This window comes from Lissotriton vulgaris, chromosome 1_1 (assembly GCF_964263255.1).
Source record: "Lissotriton vulgaris chromosome 1_1, aLisVul1.2, whole genome shotgun sequence".
Lineage (NCBI taxonomy): Eukaryota > Metazoa > Chordata > Amphibia > Caudata > Salamandridae > Lissotriton > Lissotriton vulgaris.
The window spans coordinates 1,654,775,479-1,654,791,245 of NC_141685.1; the positions used below are offsets into that span (position 1 = coordinate 1,654,775,479).

Genomic DNA, 15,767 nt, shown 5'->3' on the forward strand with positions numbered 1-15,767 from the left:
TAAGAAAGGTGTAGGATTAGCAGTGATCTACTACGGTTCGATCAAGGCAGGTTTCGCTTCAATTAAGACTCTCTGCCCAAAAAGATTGCAACCCTCTGCGCCTTGGTTTACAGAAGATCTGATAAATCAGAAACTCATGTGTAAACGGCTGGAGCGGAACTGGAGGAAGGGCTATAGAGAAACTGAGAAAACACTGTATAAGCTCCGTTTGAAAAATTACAAACAACTTATATTTTGGGCCAAACAAAAGTATTTTGCAACCTGCAATGACTTAGTGAAGAATTCCACAAAAGAGTTATTTAGAACGGTTTCAAATCTGGCCTCTCCAAGTCTAGCCAGAGTTCAGCCCAGTCAGGAAATTTGCGAAAGACATCGCCAAGTTTTTACTGACCAAAGTAGAGTCGATCTTTTATGCTTTTAGCGGGTCGAGTACGGGGTGGGGGGGGAGGGGGAATATATGCAATTGGGGAGGAACCAAAGTTAACAGTTCCCACTGCCATGTTTGAGAATTTTTCATCAGTGTCCCTTGAAGACATTTAAGAGCTCCTCATGGCAGGAAACTCAGGGTCCCCTTATGACCCGTGTCTAGTTGCACGGGCCAAGTTGGCTCAGATCGCCTCATTGCTATTACCAATCTTTAATGGCATGTTCACAACTGGGCAGTTTCCTACTGTAAACTAGTCGCTATCTTGCCCCTATTAAAAGAAGCCAGTCTGGATCCAAAGGATCCCAACAATTTATGCCCCATTTCGAGGTTTCCACTCCCAGCAAAACTGATAGAAAAAATATGAAGACACAACTCAGTGCCTTTCTAGTAGAGACACAAGCTTTGTATTCTTCCCAATATGGCTTTAGGGAAGGCCATAGTACTGAGACTGCCCTCATCAAGGCCATAGATGAGATAAGGGGAGAGGTGGATGGGGGAGGGGGCAGACCTGGTTTTGCTAGATCTGTCCGCAGCCTTTTAATACGGTCCATCATGATATTTTGATGGACCATCTAATGGCATGCAGGTCCTTGGAAAAGCCTGGGACCTTTTAAGATCCTTTCGATCAGGCAGAAGACAAATTGTTACACTTGGAGATCAGTCAAAACCTTTTGCATTTCCCTGTGGGTACCGCACGCTTTTTAATGTGAACGTTTCCGCTCTGGTGCCTATTATTAGGGCGTTTCGATTTGGCCTTGCGTCCTATGCGGACAACACCCAAACAGTGGTGTCACTGCTACCTGGTGACGAGGCAGGTTTAGACAATTGATTCCACGAGTGTATGTGATCAGTGGGGAGTTGGATGGCAGAGAACTACCTAAAACTAAACACTGGTAAAACGGAGGAGATGTTTGGTAACAACATTAACTTCTGGAGTCCAAATTGGTGCCAGATTCGATGGGTTCCCTCCCCTCACCGGCTAATAAGGTGAAAAACCTGGGGGTGATAATGGATGAGAAACTCACCTTTAGTCAACAGGTTAATTCAGTGGCATCTAAAACCTTTTATGTGATCAAAACCATCAGGAAAATATTGCCTTTCTTGCTCCAGAGCAGCCGGCAAACAGTGGTCCCGACCCTCGTAATGTCAAGATTGGACTACTGTAATAGTCTGTACCTCAATGCTCAGCAAAGGCTCCTGAATAAACTTCAAACACTGCAGAATGCAGCAGCTAGACTGCTCTCTGGCACACCTTGGTTAGCGCCCATTACCAAGGAAATAAACAAATTGCACTGGCTACCAGTAAGGAAAAGAGTCTGCTTTAAAGCCCTTTGTCTAGGTTTGTAAGGTGCTGCAGGGTTCAGGACTTGACTATTTAAAACAGCATTTCCATTGGTACACACCAAAAAGACCTCTCAGTTCATTAGGGGCTAGGTTGGTCTCAGTGCCACGCATAAAAAAAGTGCGAAGGGGAGTCAGAAGTTTTACTTACGGAGTGTCTAAAGCCTGGAACGACCTGCCGTTTCAATTAAGTAGCATCACGAATCTCCTAGCGTTCAAGAAAACCCTAAAGACCTGGCTTTTTGCCAAATAAACTTCTTTCATGTTTTTGTCACAGGCGATGTAACTAGCGCCAGTACACCTCCGGGTAACAGCTACGCTGTATAAATATCATTAACATTAACATAAAATTAACATGCTGGAAGGACATTAGCAAATTAATGGTGAAGCCAGGGTTGCATCGAACATCTGCAAGACCTAGTGCCACAGTGAATTACCAGAAAAACCACTGTATATTATCTGCGAGGCCTATTGCTCTAGAAGATGACCACTTATTTAACCTCTTGGCCAAGTCCAATGCAGGGAGGTGTCACCAAACAACATGTCTGAGAACAAAGCTGTAAAGAAAGCAGGCTTATCAAGGCTAACAGGAAACCTCAAGTCATGGAATACCCATAGCATGCAGAGCCAACCCTTAAACCATTGCAGCTACTGGAAAGGAACTTTACCAGCAGGCCATTGAGAAATATCATAGGGCGATCCAGTCTGAGCGGGCAGCATACCATTCAGATGTGATAAGAAATATTAGCAACACTTCTAAAAGTATCTACTCTATAGTAAAAGCTCTTAAAACCTTGGCATATATTACAACGCCCTCAGTATCATCTGATGCGCAATGCGAGACCCTTGCCTCCTTTGTGAAAAAGGTGGAAACAATATATAGATCCTTCCCTCAACACGCAGTGTATAAGGGGCCTATGTCTGGACCCTCATGTAGTAATACTCTGGCTGCCTTTCCGCCCATCACTCAAGAGGAGCTTGTTGTGCTCTGCCACAAGATCAAATCAGGCTCTCCTGCTGACCCCCTTAAGCCGGACTAATTTTTTGAAATCTCTATCCGTGCTCCTACCATCTTTGAGTCATTTGATCAATCTGTCACTGTCTAAATCTGCTGTCCCTAGAGCTTGGAAGCAAGCCAGGGTGGTTCCTTTGCTGAAAAAGCCCAAGCTTGATACTGCTAAACTGGAGAACTTTTGACCCATCTCTCTCCTGCCCTGGGTATCCAAGATTTTGGAGGCCTAAATTAATTCTATACTAACAGGTTATCTGGAGGAGAAGAACTTACTGGACCCCTCTCAGAACGGTTTTCGGCAGGGTCACAGTACGGAGTCAGATCTCCTAGCTGTGACTGAGCATCTGAAGGGGACTCTAGACTAATGTCACACATCGGCACTGATTTTGTTAGATCTTAGTGCCGCGTTTGACACAGTCTCTCACCAGATCCTGCTGCAGAGTTTGGAGAAGGTGGGCATCGCAGACTCTGCCCTTCAGTGGTTTGTCTCCTTTTTAGCTGACAGGACTTTCCAGGTTGCAGTTCCCCCCTTTGCTTCCAAGATCCATACCATCAAATATGGGGTACCACAGCGTTCAGCTTAGAGCCCGACATTGTTCAATCAATACGTACAACCTTTGGCAGTAGTGGAAAAAAGCAGAGGGCTTACAGCAGTGTCTTATGCGGACGACACACCGTTGGTGGTGGCACTCTCGGATGACTCTGGGCAGGACACATGTAAGTTCTAGAGAGATCATGCTTTCCCGTCCGCGCAAAACTCACTCCTACGATTAAGAAAAGCCCAAAGAGCACTTTGATTGCACTCATCAATGTCCGCTCTCTCGGAAAACACAGGCAAGACATTGCAGACCTGGTAAGGGACAGGAACATGTGGAAAATTACATTTTACAAACATAGATATATTGTTCTTGACTGAGCCGTGGATGGACAGTGCATCCAACCCAGACTTAGTGGTCGCGGTCCCTAACGGTTTCAAGGTTTATAGACAAGACAGGGAACGCCAGAAAGGAGGCGGGCTAGCTATTATTGCCCTTGACACTTACGTTGTCAGAACCTCCCAGATCCCCCCGTGAAGCCATGCAATTTGCCATCAGATTCTCCCCTTCCGATAATCTTAAAGGAGTACTCCTATACAGGCCACCAGGAGCAAGGTCCGAATTCCTCGCAGATTTCAGTACCATGCTTGAGCCCTTAGCTATTGAAAAATCCCTAATGGTATTAGGGGATTTTAACTTCCATTTAGGGAAATTTGAAGATAGGGACACTACTTCCCTTCTATCCGGTATGAGCACCCTAGGGTTCCCTCAACTGGTTAATTACCCCACGCACGATGGTGGGCACACTTTGGATGGCATCTTCTCCAACCTTGAGGGTTTTCACATAACGGATAGCCTTCCACTTACATGGTCAGACCATCATGCAATTATGGGCATAATTACCTCCAATGAAGTCACTACTGCCAACGCACCTACTTCCAATCACGAACCTTTTAAGGCTTGGAAAGATATAGACAATGCTACTTTAAAAACCTGTCTCACCAGCTCTAAGCCCATATTATCCTGTGATCCCAACATTGCTACTAAGCAATTTCAGGACTGGCTGGGTCTTGCCACTAACTCTTGTACCCCTCAAAATACGCAACAAGAAACAGATCGACCCCCTCTGCACCCTGGTTTACTGAGGATCTCAGGGTCCAGAAACAACTTTGCAGGAATAGGGAAAGGCATTGGCGGAAGTCGTATAACGCTGAAAGTAAAACTCGTTATAAAGTAATGTTGGCCAAATATAAAGTCATGATTGCCGATGCCAAAAGGAAGTACTTTAGCGAACGGATAAAGCAAGCCAAGAACTCAACCAAACAGCTCTACGAAACCACTAAGTACTTATCTGGATATTCCCCCGACCGAACTCCTCCCTCTCAATCTTTCTGTGATGCATTGGGAACCTTTTTCTTCACTAAGGTTAATGATATCTATACCACTTTTGCTGCCATTACCAATAACTCCTCCACAACCACTTATTCTACATCGTCTGTCTCTTTAGTCACACAATTTAAAGATATCACAGAGGATCAAATAGGGCACATTATCTCCTCGATTAAAACTGGTTCTGCTCTAGATCCTTGCCCCGTCAAAACTCTTCTTCCAGTTATGGATACTTTGTTACCTGCTATTACTCAAATCTGTAATGGCATGTTCAGATCTGGGATCTATCCGGAAATCCTGAAAAAACCCTCCTCAAACCTCTTTTAAAAAAGCCACATCTTGATAAGGATGACCTAAAAAACTACCGACCGATAGCTAGTCTTTCATTCCTGGCAAAGGTAGTAGAAAAAGTGATTAACTCACAGCTGTCCGAGTTCATCGAGGAACACCACTTATTGGACGATACCCAATTTGGGTTTCGTATGTTCCATGGCACCGAAACCGCCCTGATCAAAGCGGCGGATGACATCGGGGTCATCCGAGATCAAGTAGGAACTGCAGTATTGGTACTGCTTGATTTATCTGCGGCTTCGACACGGTCGACCATTTGATCTTGGTCAACCGTGTCGAAAAAATGGGCATTCAACAAGTAGCTAAAGATCTACTGGCCTCCTTTCTGTCAGGCAGAACTCAAGCCGTCACTTTGGGCTCTTTTCAATCGACTAATCCGTCACTGCCATGTGGGGTCCCACAAGGCTCATCCCCGAGTCTGACACTTTTTAATATCTATGTGTCGGACCTAGCCAATATCATCCGAGCACACAGGATGAGCCTTACCTCATATGCAGACGATACACGGTTAGTCTTGTCCATTAAAAATAATGGACAAAAGATGGCCGATGCTTTAAAAAATTGTATGTTGGCAATTGGAGACTGGATGGCCTCCAATTGTCTAAAACTCAATTCCGATTAGACGGAGGTTGTCATTTTTGGACAACTTACACCTAGCTGGTCCCTCACTTGGTGGCCTGCGTCTTTCGGAACCCTGCTTAATCCCATCTCTAAGGTAAGGAACTTGGGGAGTTGTTTTTGACTACCAGCTCAACTTCGTTGCCCATGCCAACCAAGTAGCATCTTCTGCCTTTCATAAACTGCGCTTAATAAGGAAAATCATCCCCTTCCTTCCTGAAAGTGCCGGGAAAACTCTGGTAAGCTCTCTAGTGTTGTCCACCCTGGACTATTGTAATGGTCGTTTTGCTGATGCCCAGATTAGAGTATTCAACAAAATGCAAACAATACAAAATACGGCAGCAAGACTACTTGCCGGAATTCCCAAACACAAGTCCGCCAGAGATACCATCAGAAGACTTCATTGGCTTCCAATCAGAAGTAGGGTCAAGTTTAAAACTCTTTGCATTGTATACAAGTCAGTGCACAATCAGGGACCTCAGTTCCTCAAAGATCAGCTGATTCCTTACCGTATCCCAGGGTATTGCGATCCTCTACCCTTAACCGGTTCAACGCTATTGACGGAACGGTTCCGTCACGGCTCGCTCGCCGTGCCTGCGCGGCGCGTTTCATTAAACGGGCGGGGCCGTGACAGAACCGTTCAGTCACAAGCACAGCTGACCCGCGAGCCGTGACGGAAAGGTTCTGTCACCTGCGCAGGTGAGACGCGCGCCCCCCGCGACCGTTAGCGCTGCGGCGGAATAGCCGCCGCAGCAAAGGTGTTAATGACTTAGTGGTGCCCCGTACCAGGACGGTCTCCTGGGGAGACAGTCGGTTCCTGGTTTCAGCTCCAAAGCTGTGGAACACCCTACCTCAGTCACTCCGGACCCGCACCTCACTCTGGTCCTTCCGTAAACATCTAAAAACCTGGCTGTTTAACCAGTAATGCCTCAGATCATACATTTGTAGTTGAGAAAATGATGCTCAAGTTGCAGCGCCGAGACGCCCAAGGGCATCTGTTCGCGCTTTATCAAATCTCACAAATAAATAATAAATAAATACATAAATCTGGAGATCTTAGTGGAGGACTACCAACTGTCTTCAACTCAAGAAGTCTGAGATACTGCTAGTTGGGAGAGACACCGAGCTGTGGAGTGAGCGCTGGTGGCCTGCTAAGCTGGGCTGTACACCCGTCCCCAAACAGGTGGTGGTAGACTCTGCCCTTCGCTTTCAGACACAAACAAACAAAGTAGCAGGAACATGCTTTGGCATTCTACAGGGGATCAAACCAGTGCTAGGGTTTTTTGACCCGTCCATGAGGCAGGTGATTGTCCAGGCTTCCATTCTGTCTAGACTGGATTATGCCAATTCACTCTACTTGGGAGCAAATAAGGCTGAAATGACAAAACTGCGAAGGGTCCAGAACGTTGCAGCTAGGACCCTGTTGGGTCTTCCCGGGACATGCCCCACTTCCAGTGCTATCCGTCGGCTACATTGGTTGCCTGTGGCTAAACGCATAGAGTTCAAGATCCTCTGCATGTCCTTTAAAATTTTAAATCTCTCCTCTCCAGACATCTTGGCCAATCTGCTTACACTATACACCCCCTTCCATCAATTCCGGTCTATGAGCCAACATCTGGCTATTATTTCGCGGGTAAGGAGGGTTCCTGTGGGTGGACGCTCCTTTCGTGTATTGGCAGCCAAACTTCGGAATATGCTCCCCATCGCCATTCGCAGTATGAAAAATTATCTGGCATTCCGTAAGGCTATCAAAACTAACCTCTTTCCTCCACTGTAGGCTGCTTCCGCCATCTATTGTTGTGCAGTTTTCTGCTTCAGCGCTGGGACGGACACCCCTTTGCCAGGGCAGCTATGTGCTATATAAACGGCATAACATAACATTAAGACTGCAGGAGACAAAAAAAACTTTTGTTTATTGTGCATGGGTGGCAAACACTAGTGAGTTAACTCAAATCCCAGGATAAGCCGTAGAAATTTCATTCCACGATGCAACTGTGGCCCAGTAGAAAGTGGGAGGCATTGAGGTATTATAACACTTATGCTGCGCTTACTATTCATTGGTGGGGTGCTGAAGTGCTAGTTCGCACGTGAAGCTGAACCTGGTTGCAGGCTGATGTACAACACAGGGATTCATCCCCCTTAGCACAGAAATCAATATTACACTAGTGTTGCTTAAACTGTTACAACATTTTCTTTAATTATGCACATTGAATGAGTAGTTCATTTAACATGTCAAGAGTAAAATTGGGGGATATGGTGCAGACTTGCTTCTGGCCAATTTGCAGACGACTATTACTGGAAACACAGGCCTGCTATGGATATTATTAATGCCTCACGAGTGTCAGGTTGCATTTATGAAAACGTAATGAAAGCCTGAATTGCCTAGTTATTAATAAAAGCAAACCTGGACCCAAACTGCATGGAAAACTACAGACCAATTTAAATTTTCGTATCTGGCCAAACTGGTGGAGCATTCTGTTTTTAACCAGTTTCATAATTTATTAATCAGCAAAACCTTATGCACCCTATGGAAGCGAGTTTCTGATTGGGGAGCAATCTAGACATTGTGGTAGCAGCTGTCCTGGATGAGATCAATTGTTGTACAGAAGTTGCTTGCTGCTCTGGTACTATTAAATCTTTCAGCAGCATTCACTAGGGCAAACTATCAGATTGCCTCAAATCGAAAAACTTTGGAATTTCTAGTTAAGCTCGTTTATGGTTCAAACCCTAAAAATATTACGACCCATTCTCATCAGAAAACAAGTCTTAGACTTCCAGGGTCCAGGCTTGGATCTATGCTCTACCCTCGACTTTTCAATGTGTATACAGCCCCCTTGGTTTTCCATGTTCATTCCTTTCTGTGACGATGTATGTCAATGATGCCCAGATCATTTTGAAAAGTGACAGCAATCCCATGAAGACGACCGCTATTCTGCACAATTGCCTAAACAAAGTGCACACCTGGATGCAGAGGAACAAATGAAAGCAGAATGGAAGAAAAACAAATTCCATCTCCTTCAGGCCCTTATTATTCTGGGGCCTGACTTTCATGCCTTCGAGAAAGAAGCAGACACTGTGCAACTTGTAACAGTCAGAAGCAGGTGTAACCCTACAAAATTAGACCAATAGTGTTTCAAGTATGTTGTAATTACACACACTGAAACGTATCCTCCACTTTTACCATTTCACAATCATGTACTCCAAATTCTAAATGCAATAATTGCGGCTCGATTGGACTATTGCAATACAATCAATTTGGAGTCGCCTGAGAATGAAAAAAAATTAAAATTGCAACTGGTGCAAAATATGGCAGCGCGGCTCGTTATGAATCTCTTCAGTCTTGGTGTCAACTTCATTGGCTTCTGGATAAACAGAAAAGTTTGCACACAAAATACAAAAAATTCTAGGTTAGTCCAGAAAGCCTCATGTGGCCTGTAATGAAATCATTTATCGTGGAATTCTGTGCATTACACACTCCGGTGGAAGCGTAGATTCGACACTATGGCAGCAGCTAAAACACTTGGGTTCCTTGTCGTCATTCCTTCCTTTCCAGGACTTTGCTACTGCCCGGGAAGGGTTTGAAAAAGAACGTCTTTCCAAAATCTTCAAAAACTTTGAACAGGTTAAAATAAAATTAATAATGAATGCTACCTTCTCATTTGCTTAAGCATCTGGTCGACAATCGGAGCAGTAACATTAATTGAAAATCTTCAAGTTAGGCTGGGCAAGGACAGTTTCAAGCTTCTCTCAAGGGGCAAGTGTTTCACTAAACACCAGGATATTCAGAAAACAGGGCAACTGATGTAGAAGATGGGCAGCCCATTACACTGGTGTGATGGGAATGGCCAGAAAAGTCCAGATCACAAGGCACCCAGTGCCCGTATATAAACCGAGTACCGTACAGTTAGGATAATACCACCTGTCCCTGCATTACTTCCAGTTTATTACATCTCTTCCCTTCGGCCTAGTACACACTGAAATCCATTGTATTCGCTCTCCCAAAATGTGAAATGAAGTTTAAAAGCTTTACTTTTGCTTCAAAGCAGTCTGGTATTCCCGGAGGTTGTAAATCGTGGCATAGAAAACTTTGCATAACAAGTGTGTGCGTGTAGCACAGGAGTCGCTGCTGAAAATAAATTAGAATTCGTGCGCCATAATTTTATTTTTTCTGTTCCAAGAAGAGAATGGATCCACAAAACCGCAGCTTTCACCTTGTGGTCAATTTTTGCATCACAGAAAAAGCCTTTAAGGCCATTCAAATTTACATAAATCACGCCAGCACGTACCGTCGTTTGCTCCCGATTTAATTATGCAGGGTTTCTTTACAACTCTGGTCTGCTTTGTATATTTAGACAAAGGCCTGAGCCTTCCTTTCGTTTTCATTACTCAGAGCGATCTGTGAATCTCTCAATATTGTATTTCAGAAGGCAGAAATTACTGCACGAACAGAAGCGACAAGATGAACGGAACTACGCTTTTGTTCAAAGACTTGCAAGATTCCTATTAATTGCAGCTGCAGATCTTCCATCTCAGGTGGTAATGGGTAGAGGGAACGTGGATAGAAAGGTCATTTGGGATTGCAGGGGGAAGCATGACTGATGTGAAAACTCTCATAAAAGAACGTTATAAACAGGTTGAGAAGAAAAAAGTTATTACCTCAAGCTATTGATCTTCCCACCCTGGGCGTACACAGTTACCAATTTAACTGAAAGAAGTGCATACTGACAGAAAAAAGTATTGGATTCTCTGTTAAAATAAGATTTGTTGAATTTCATACGTGTCAAGGTAGATCTCCCCACACTTACTTAGCTAAAAAACAAGTCACCTATCTTCGGTAACGATTTACCTGGTAGAGACTATCTGGCTTAGGAATCCTTACCATAGAATATTCCCAAGCTCCAGATTGGATCTTAACCTTTTTGTTTCAGCAGTGCCCAGTGTTCAAGTAGGTGTTGTCGCTAGGTCCCATGCCAGTGTTGTCCTCGCTGAAAGGACATGCTTGGTACCTCTATAGGCCCCACACTTGCAAACGGATGTAATTTACTTTCGCCACGTATGAAGCCTGGAATGCAGAGTCCCGGTGAGAACAGACCACTGGTGTGAAAGACTTTAGGCCCGGAGAACGGTATCCCTTATGTTATGTTTATATCTCTTGATAAAGCACAACAAATCATACCGAAGGTATATCTCGGCACTCAGGCAGCACATACCAAACAACTGGAGACTAAATAAACCAGAGACTAAAATTACTATGTTTTCAAAAGGTTCTTGAATTTAGTGAAATCTATGCAACAACAAAGATGGAGAGGCAGTTGATTCCAGGCAGTAGGGGACTCTAAGAAGAAGGTTCTATCACTGAAGCTAGAAGTGCGTACACATACTCTGAAGCTCCTGATCACTAGATATTGAAGTGCAGGAAGGCAGACCGCAATGCAATTTATCCTTTAGCTATGGAGGGGCATTACCAATCAAGGACTTGTCATTGAGATAACCAGTCAAACAGGATATGCTTTCAGACAGGAAGCCAATGAAGATCTGAGAATGGCAACCAAGAGGGAGTCTGCGGGGAGATTACAGACCTGGGCTGCAGTATTTTGCACCACCTGGAGCTTAGACAGTAAGGTGTTAACTGCCATAAACAACGCTTTGCTTTAATCAAGATGCTTTATAACCAAGTACTGGACCAGCGTTTTCCAGGCAGAGGATAGTAGCCAAGGGAAATACATCTTCAGAAATCTCAGTCGTAAAACAAGAACTGCAGATTGCAATGATGCGATTCTTTATGGAAAGCTCCTGGTCTAGTTTAATGCCCAATTTTTTTTTTACAGTGCGACTAGGAGTGGGAGCTGCCCCCAACTTTGCAGGCCACCAGTCGGGGACCAAAGGGACATCACCTTACACTGCAATCTTCTCAGAGCGGGGAGTATGTGAGAGTTGGTAAGGAATCTCTAGCTGCATAGTATCTACCAGATAAGGCGTTACAGAAGCTAAGTAACTTTTTCATCTGATAGAGACTTCTAGCAACAGATTCCATAAAATACATACCCAAGCAATGTCTACCAAGAGGTGGGTGGGTGAAGACAATTTAAACCAGAAAGTCCAACATGTGAAGTGCTGTGGCGACAAACAAGACAGTCCAGATAGTAGTGTTTGGTATAGGTGTGCAAAAATGCCGATGCTGCTCCCTGACCTATGTCTCATGCAGGGACTGTGCAGGCTAATGCAGTGGTCTCAGCCTTTGCTCTGGTGGAATGAGCATGCAAACTCTCACGATGCTCCTTCTAGGCTAATCCGTAAGATATATTGATGCAGAGCACCATTCATCTTGATATAGTCAATTTCTTCAAGCCTTTCCTTGCTCCTACGAAGCCCACAAAAAATTGATCGTCCACCTGGAACTCTTTTGTGGGCTCAAGATAAACAAAGCAGCTCTTTTTGGGTCCAGATGGTAGAGTCTCTCCTCTTTGGAGGGGGAGGTAGAGCCAAGAAGGTAGTCAGATGTTCTGGTCTACGTGGAAGGGAGGCACAACCTTCAGAAGGAAGGAGGAATGTGTCTGGGGGACCAGCTTATAAGGGTAGAAGGTGGTGTAGGGAGTGTGCACCAAGAGTGCCTGCAATATCATTGACCCTCCTGGCCAATGTTATAGCCACTGGAAAGGCAGTTTTGATGGTCAATAGACTAAGAAGTCAACTGTGCAGAGGCTCAAAGGGTGCACACATGAAGGTGAGAACAAGATATAGATCCCACTGGAACATGACGAACAGGCTGGAGGAAAACATGCTGCAAGCCTTTAAAAAACCTAGCCACAACAGGAGACTTGAATAAAGGTTGATCCTGCAACCACAAATGCAGAAATGACTGACTGATAACCTTTAACTGTGCACAGAGAAGAGCCCTGTTGGGCCAACGATAGAGCAAATAGAAGAACCTTAGAAAAAGGTGCAGAAAGAGGGTTGATGTGTGTATCACACCATGCCACAAACTTAACCCAACAGCAGGCCTATACTGATTTGTTGGAGGGATGCCTGAATGCCAGAACAACATCACAGACTTCTGGAGGAAGGTTGAAAGAAGTCGACTGTCACTGCTCAATCTCCTCGCATGAAGGTGAAGGGCGTGCAGGTTCTAATGCAAAACCCTCCCCTGTTGTCGCAACAGAAGATACTCTTTAAGAGGCAGCCTGACTGGAGGACTGATGTTAATGCTCAACAGATCAGGATAACGGTCACTATGCCCAATCCGAAGCCACAAGAATAATGTAGGCCCGGTTGTTCCTGATCTTCTTGAGAACTCCGGGCAGGAGTGGTATAGGTGGAAAAGCATTCAAGAGGCCGGAGCGTTACTCAAGACTAAAAGCATCTCTGAGCAAGAGTCACTTTGGAAACCCCAGGGTACGAAACTGCATGATCTTAGCGGTAGCAAGCAGTTCTAAACAAGGCTCGTCCCACTGCTGAAAGAGGACTTGCACCACCTCCAGATGGAGACGCCATTCATGATCTACTAGGCATGTTCGGCTGAGTTACTCAGTCCGGGTGTTCAGAGAGTGTCAGGTGTTGAACCACCAGGGAAATTACCTAGTGTTCCAGCTATGTCCAGAGACATAGACCCTCTTGACAACGGGTCCACGATTCCAACCCACCCGGTTTGTTGCGGTACCACATGGTGGCTGTGTTGTCTACAAACACCTGCATCAGTCTTCCCTTGATTGAAGGAAGAAAGGCTTTCAATGGCAAGGGAATCGCCCAAAGCTCCATCAGGTTGATGTGGAGTCTAGACCCAGCCAGAGACCAAAGTCCTCTCATCTCCACCTCTTCAAGGTGGCTGTCCCATCCTAGAAGTGACTTATCTGTCAGTACAGTCCGCTCTGATTGGAGAAGAGAGAAGGGTATGCCACTGACCCAATTGCAGTTCATCATTCACCATTGCAGATCTTTCACAGTTCCCTCTGAGATCTGGACCATGTCAGAGATTCCTGTGAAGCTGTGCCCACTGAGACTTCTGTTCCCATTGCAGAGCCTGCGTATTCCCTTGAGCATGTTTCACAAGCAGGACGCAGGAGGCAATGAGGCCCAACAATCTCAGTCATTTTCAACAAATTTGAGAATAGAGCCTGAAACCTCATTATCATAGCTTGAATATCCTGGACTCGCAGGTTGGAAAGACTGGCCAAAAACAGCACTGTTTCTAGAACACCTCTGATGAAAAGGAGCATCTGAGAGGGAGTCAGCTGTGACTTTGGCAAGTTGATAGTGACCCCCAGTGAGTGCAGGTGGTTTGCCGTAGTTTGGAGGTGGGATAAGACTGCCTGGTGCGAGCTGGCCTTCAATAGTCAATTGTCTGGAGTCCCCAACCTCCACAGCTGAGCGGAACCTCCGCTATCACTTTTGTGAACACCAAAGGGGCACTGGTAAGCCCAAAGGTGAGCATGACAAACTGAAAGTGCCCTTGGTGCACCGTGAACCACAGGAAATGTTTGTGGGTAGGGAGGATGGGGACGTTGAAATATGCATCCTGCAAGTCCAATGCTACTAGTCAGTCTCCCAGGTCGAGGGCAGACAGAACTTGCACAAGTATGAACATTTGAATTTCAGCATTTTTAGGAAGAGATTGCGAAAGCGCAGACCTAGGATAAGACTATGGGCTCTGTCCTCCTTGGGCACCAGAAAGTAGCAGGAATAGCCACCACAACCTACTTCTGATATCGGCACCCTCTCTATAGCTCCCTTGGCCAAGAGAGCCAGCACTTCTTGACGGAGCAAGGAGAGGTGGTACTCTTGTCAACTGGTTGTAAGTGGGTGGTGGGGTTGTCAAAAGAGGAGAGAGTAGCCCCTTTGGATAATTTGCAAAACCCACTGGTTGATGTTATTAACCACCAATGGAGCAGGTGATGGCATATCCTGCCCCTTACTGGATGCCTATTATGGTCAGAGGCCAAACTAAAAGGGTTTGTAGACTGCCAAGGTGTGGACTGACCTGACCTCTAGGGCTACCTGTCCCACCTGGTCTATGGGACACGCAACCTCAGCCACCAAAAGGCTGGCAAGCCTATTGGCGGTGTTGTCTGGGAGGGTATGGACGTGGTTGGCGCCCCCCTTATGTGACCAGAGGGCAGACTGGGGATGAGGAGGGGCCATAAACAAGCCCATGGACCTGGGTTGAGTCAACATTCTCTCCAAAAAGAGGAGACCCATTAATGGAATGTCCATAAGCGAGGCTAGGACATCGCCTGAAAAGCAAGTGGTTTTCAGCCAGGCATGGCACAGCAAGGCCACGGATAATGAAATCCCTCTACCTAGCCAGTCTGCAGTTTCAAGTAAACATCGTATGGTGAACTTTGCTGCGTCACGAGAGAAGTGCAGCAAATTCATCATACAAGGTGGACTTTTGCTGATGGAGCAATAGCTTGAGACAGTATGACTCAGGCCTCTTTAGAGGAGACCATAGGCAGCACTTGCACAACCTGAATACCAGATTATATGGGAAACGGCCCAAAAGGCACATGGTGTTCACCGCCCACAGGGCAAAGCTGCCGGAAGAGAACATTCTCTTGCCAAAGGGAACAAGACTCTTGGATTCTCTAACTGTTGGAGGGGTAGGGAAAGCAACAGGGTTGACCCTAGAGGCGGAGGCTTGGACCACCAAGCTCTCCGGGATGGAGTTCTGGGTAGGGAAAGTGGCGTCCCCAGGAGGTGGTGATGGTGGTGGGAAATTGTTCTAGGCACAGCAGCCCTTGAGCAAGGCTTGGACCAGGTCTCAATTAGAACGTTGGTAACTTCTTTGTTAAATGAATGCACGAGTCCAAGAAGTGAAACTACTTTTACCTCTATACACCTGTCAAAACACTAATTAATACAAATGCCTGAATCAATCTGTTCTAATGGTAACTACTCTGGGCAAAAGACAGCTCAGCATTTAGCATGTCAGCAGCTACCAATAGGAACCATGTATATGGAAATTAGTCCTGGTCTCATCTCGAATCCATTCCAAGCAACAAAGCACATCCTTCTCTGAAAGGTCATCAGACGAGCCCTAAACATGTTCTGCCTTGATGGCAGTCAGTGAACTCCTGCTGGAGTCCTACACTTCGAGCTC

General features: G+C 45.6%; 1 protein-coding gene across 1 annotated transcript in view; it reads right to left on the reverse strand.

The window, feature by feature from the left end:
- The window catches only part of SND1 (staphylococcal nuclease and tudor domain containing 1), a 2,099,018-nt gene that overhangs the window by 1,788,327 nt on the left and 294,924 nt on the right, over window positions 1-15,767 (reverse strand). The window lies entirely within an intron of this gene.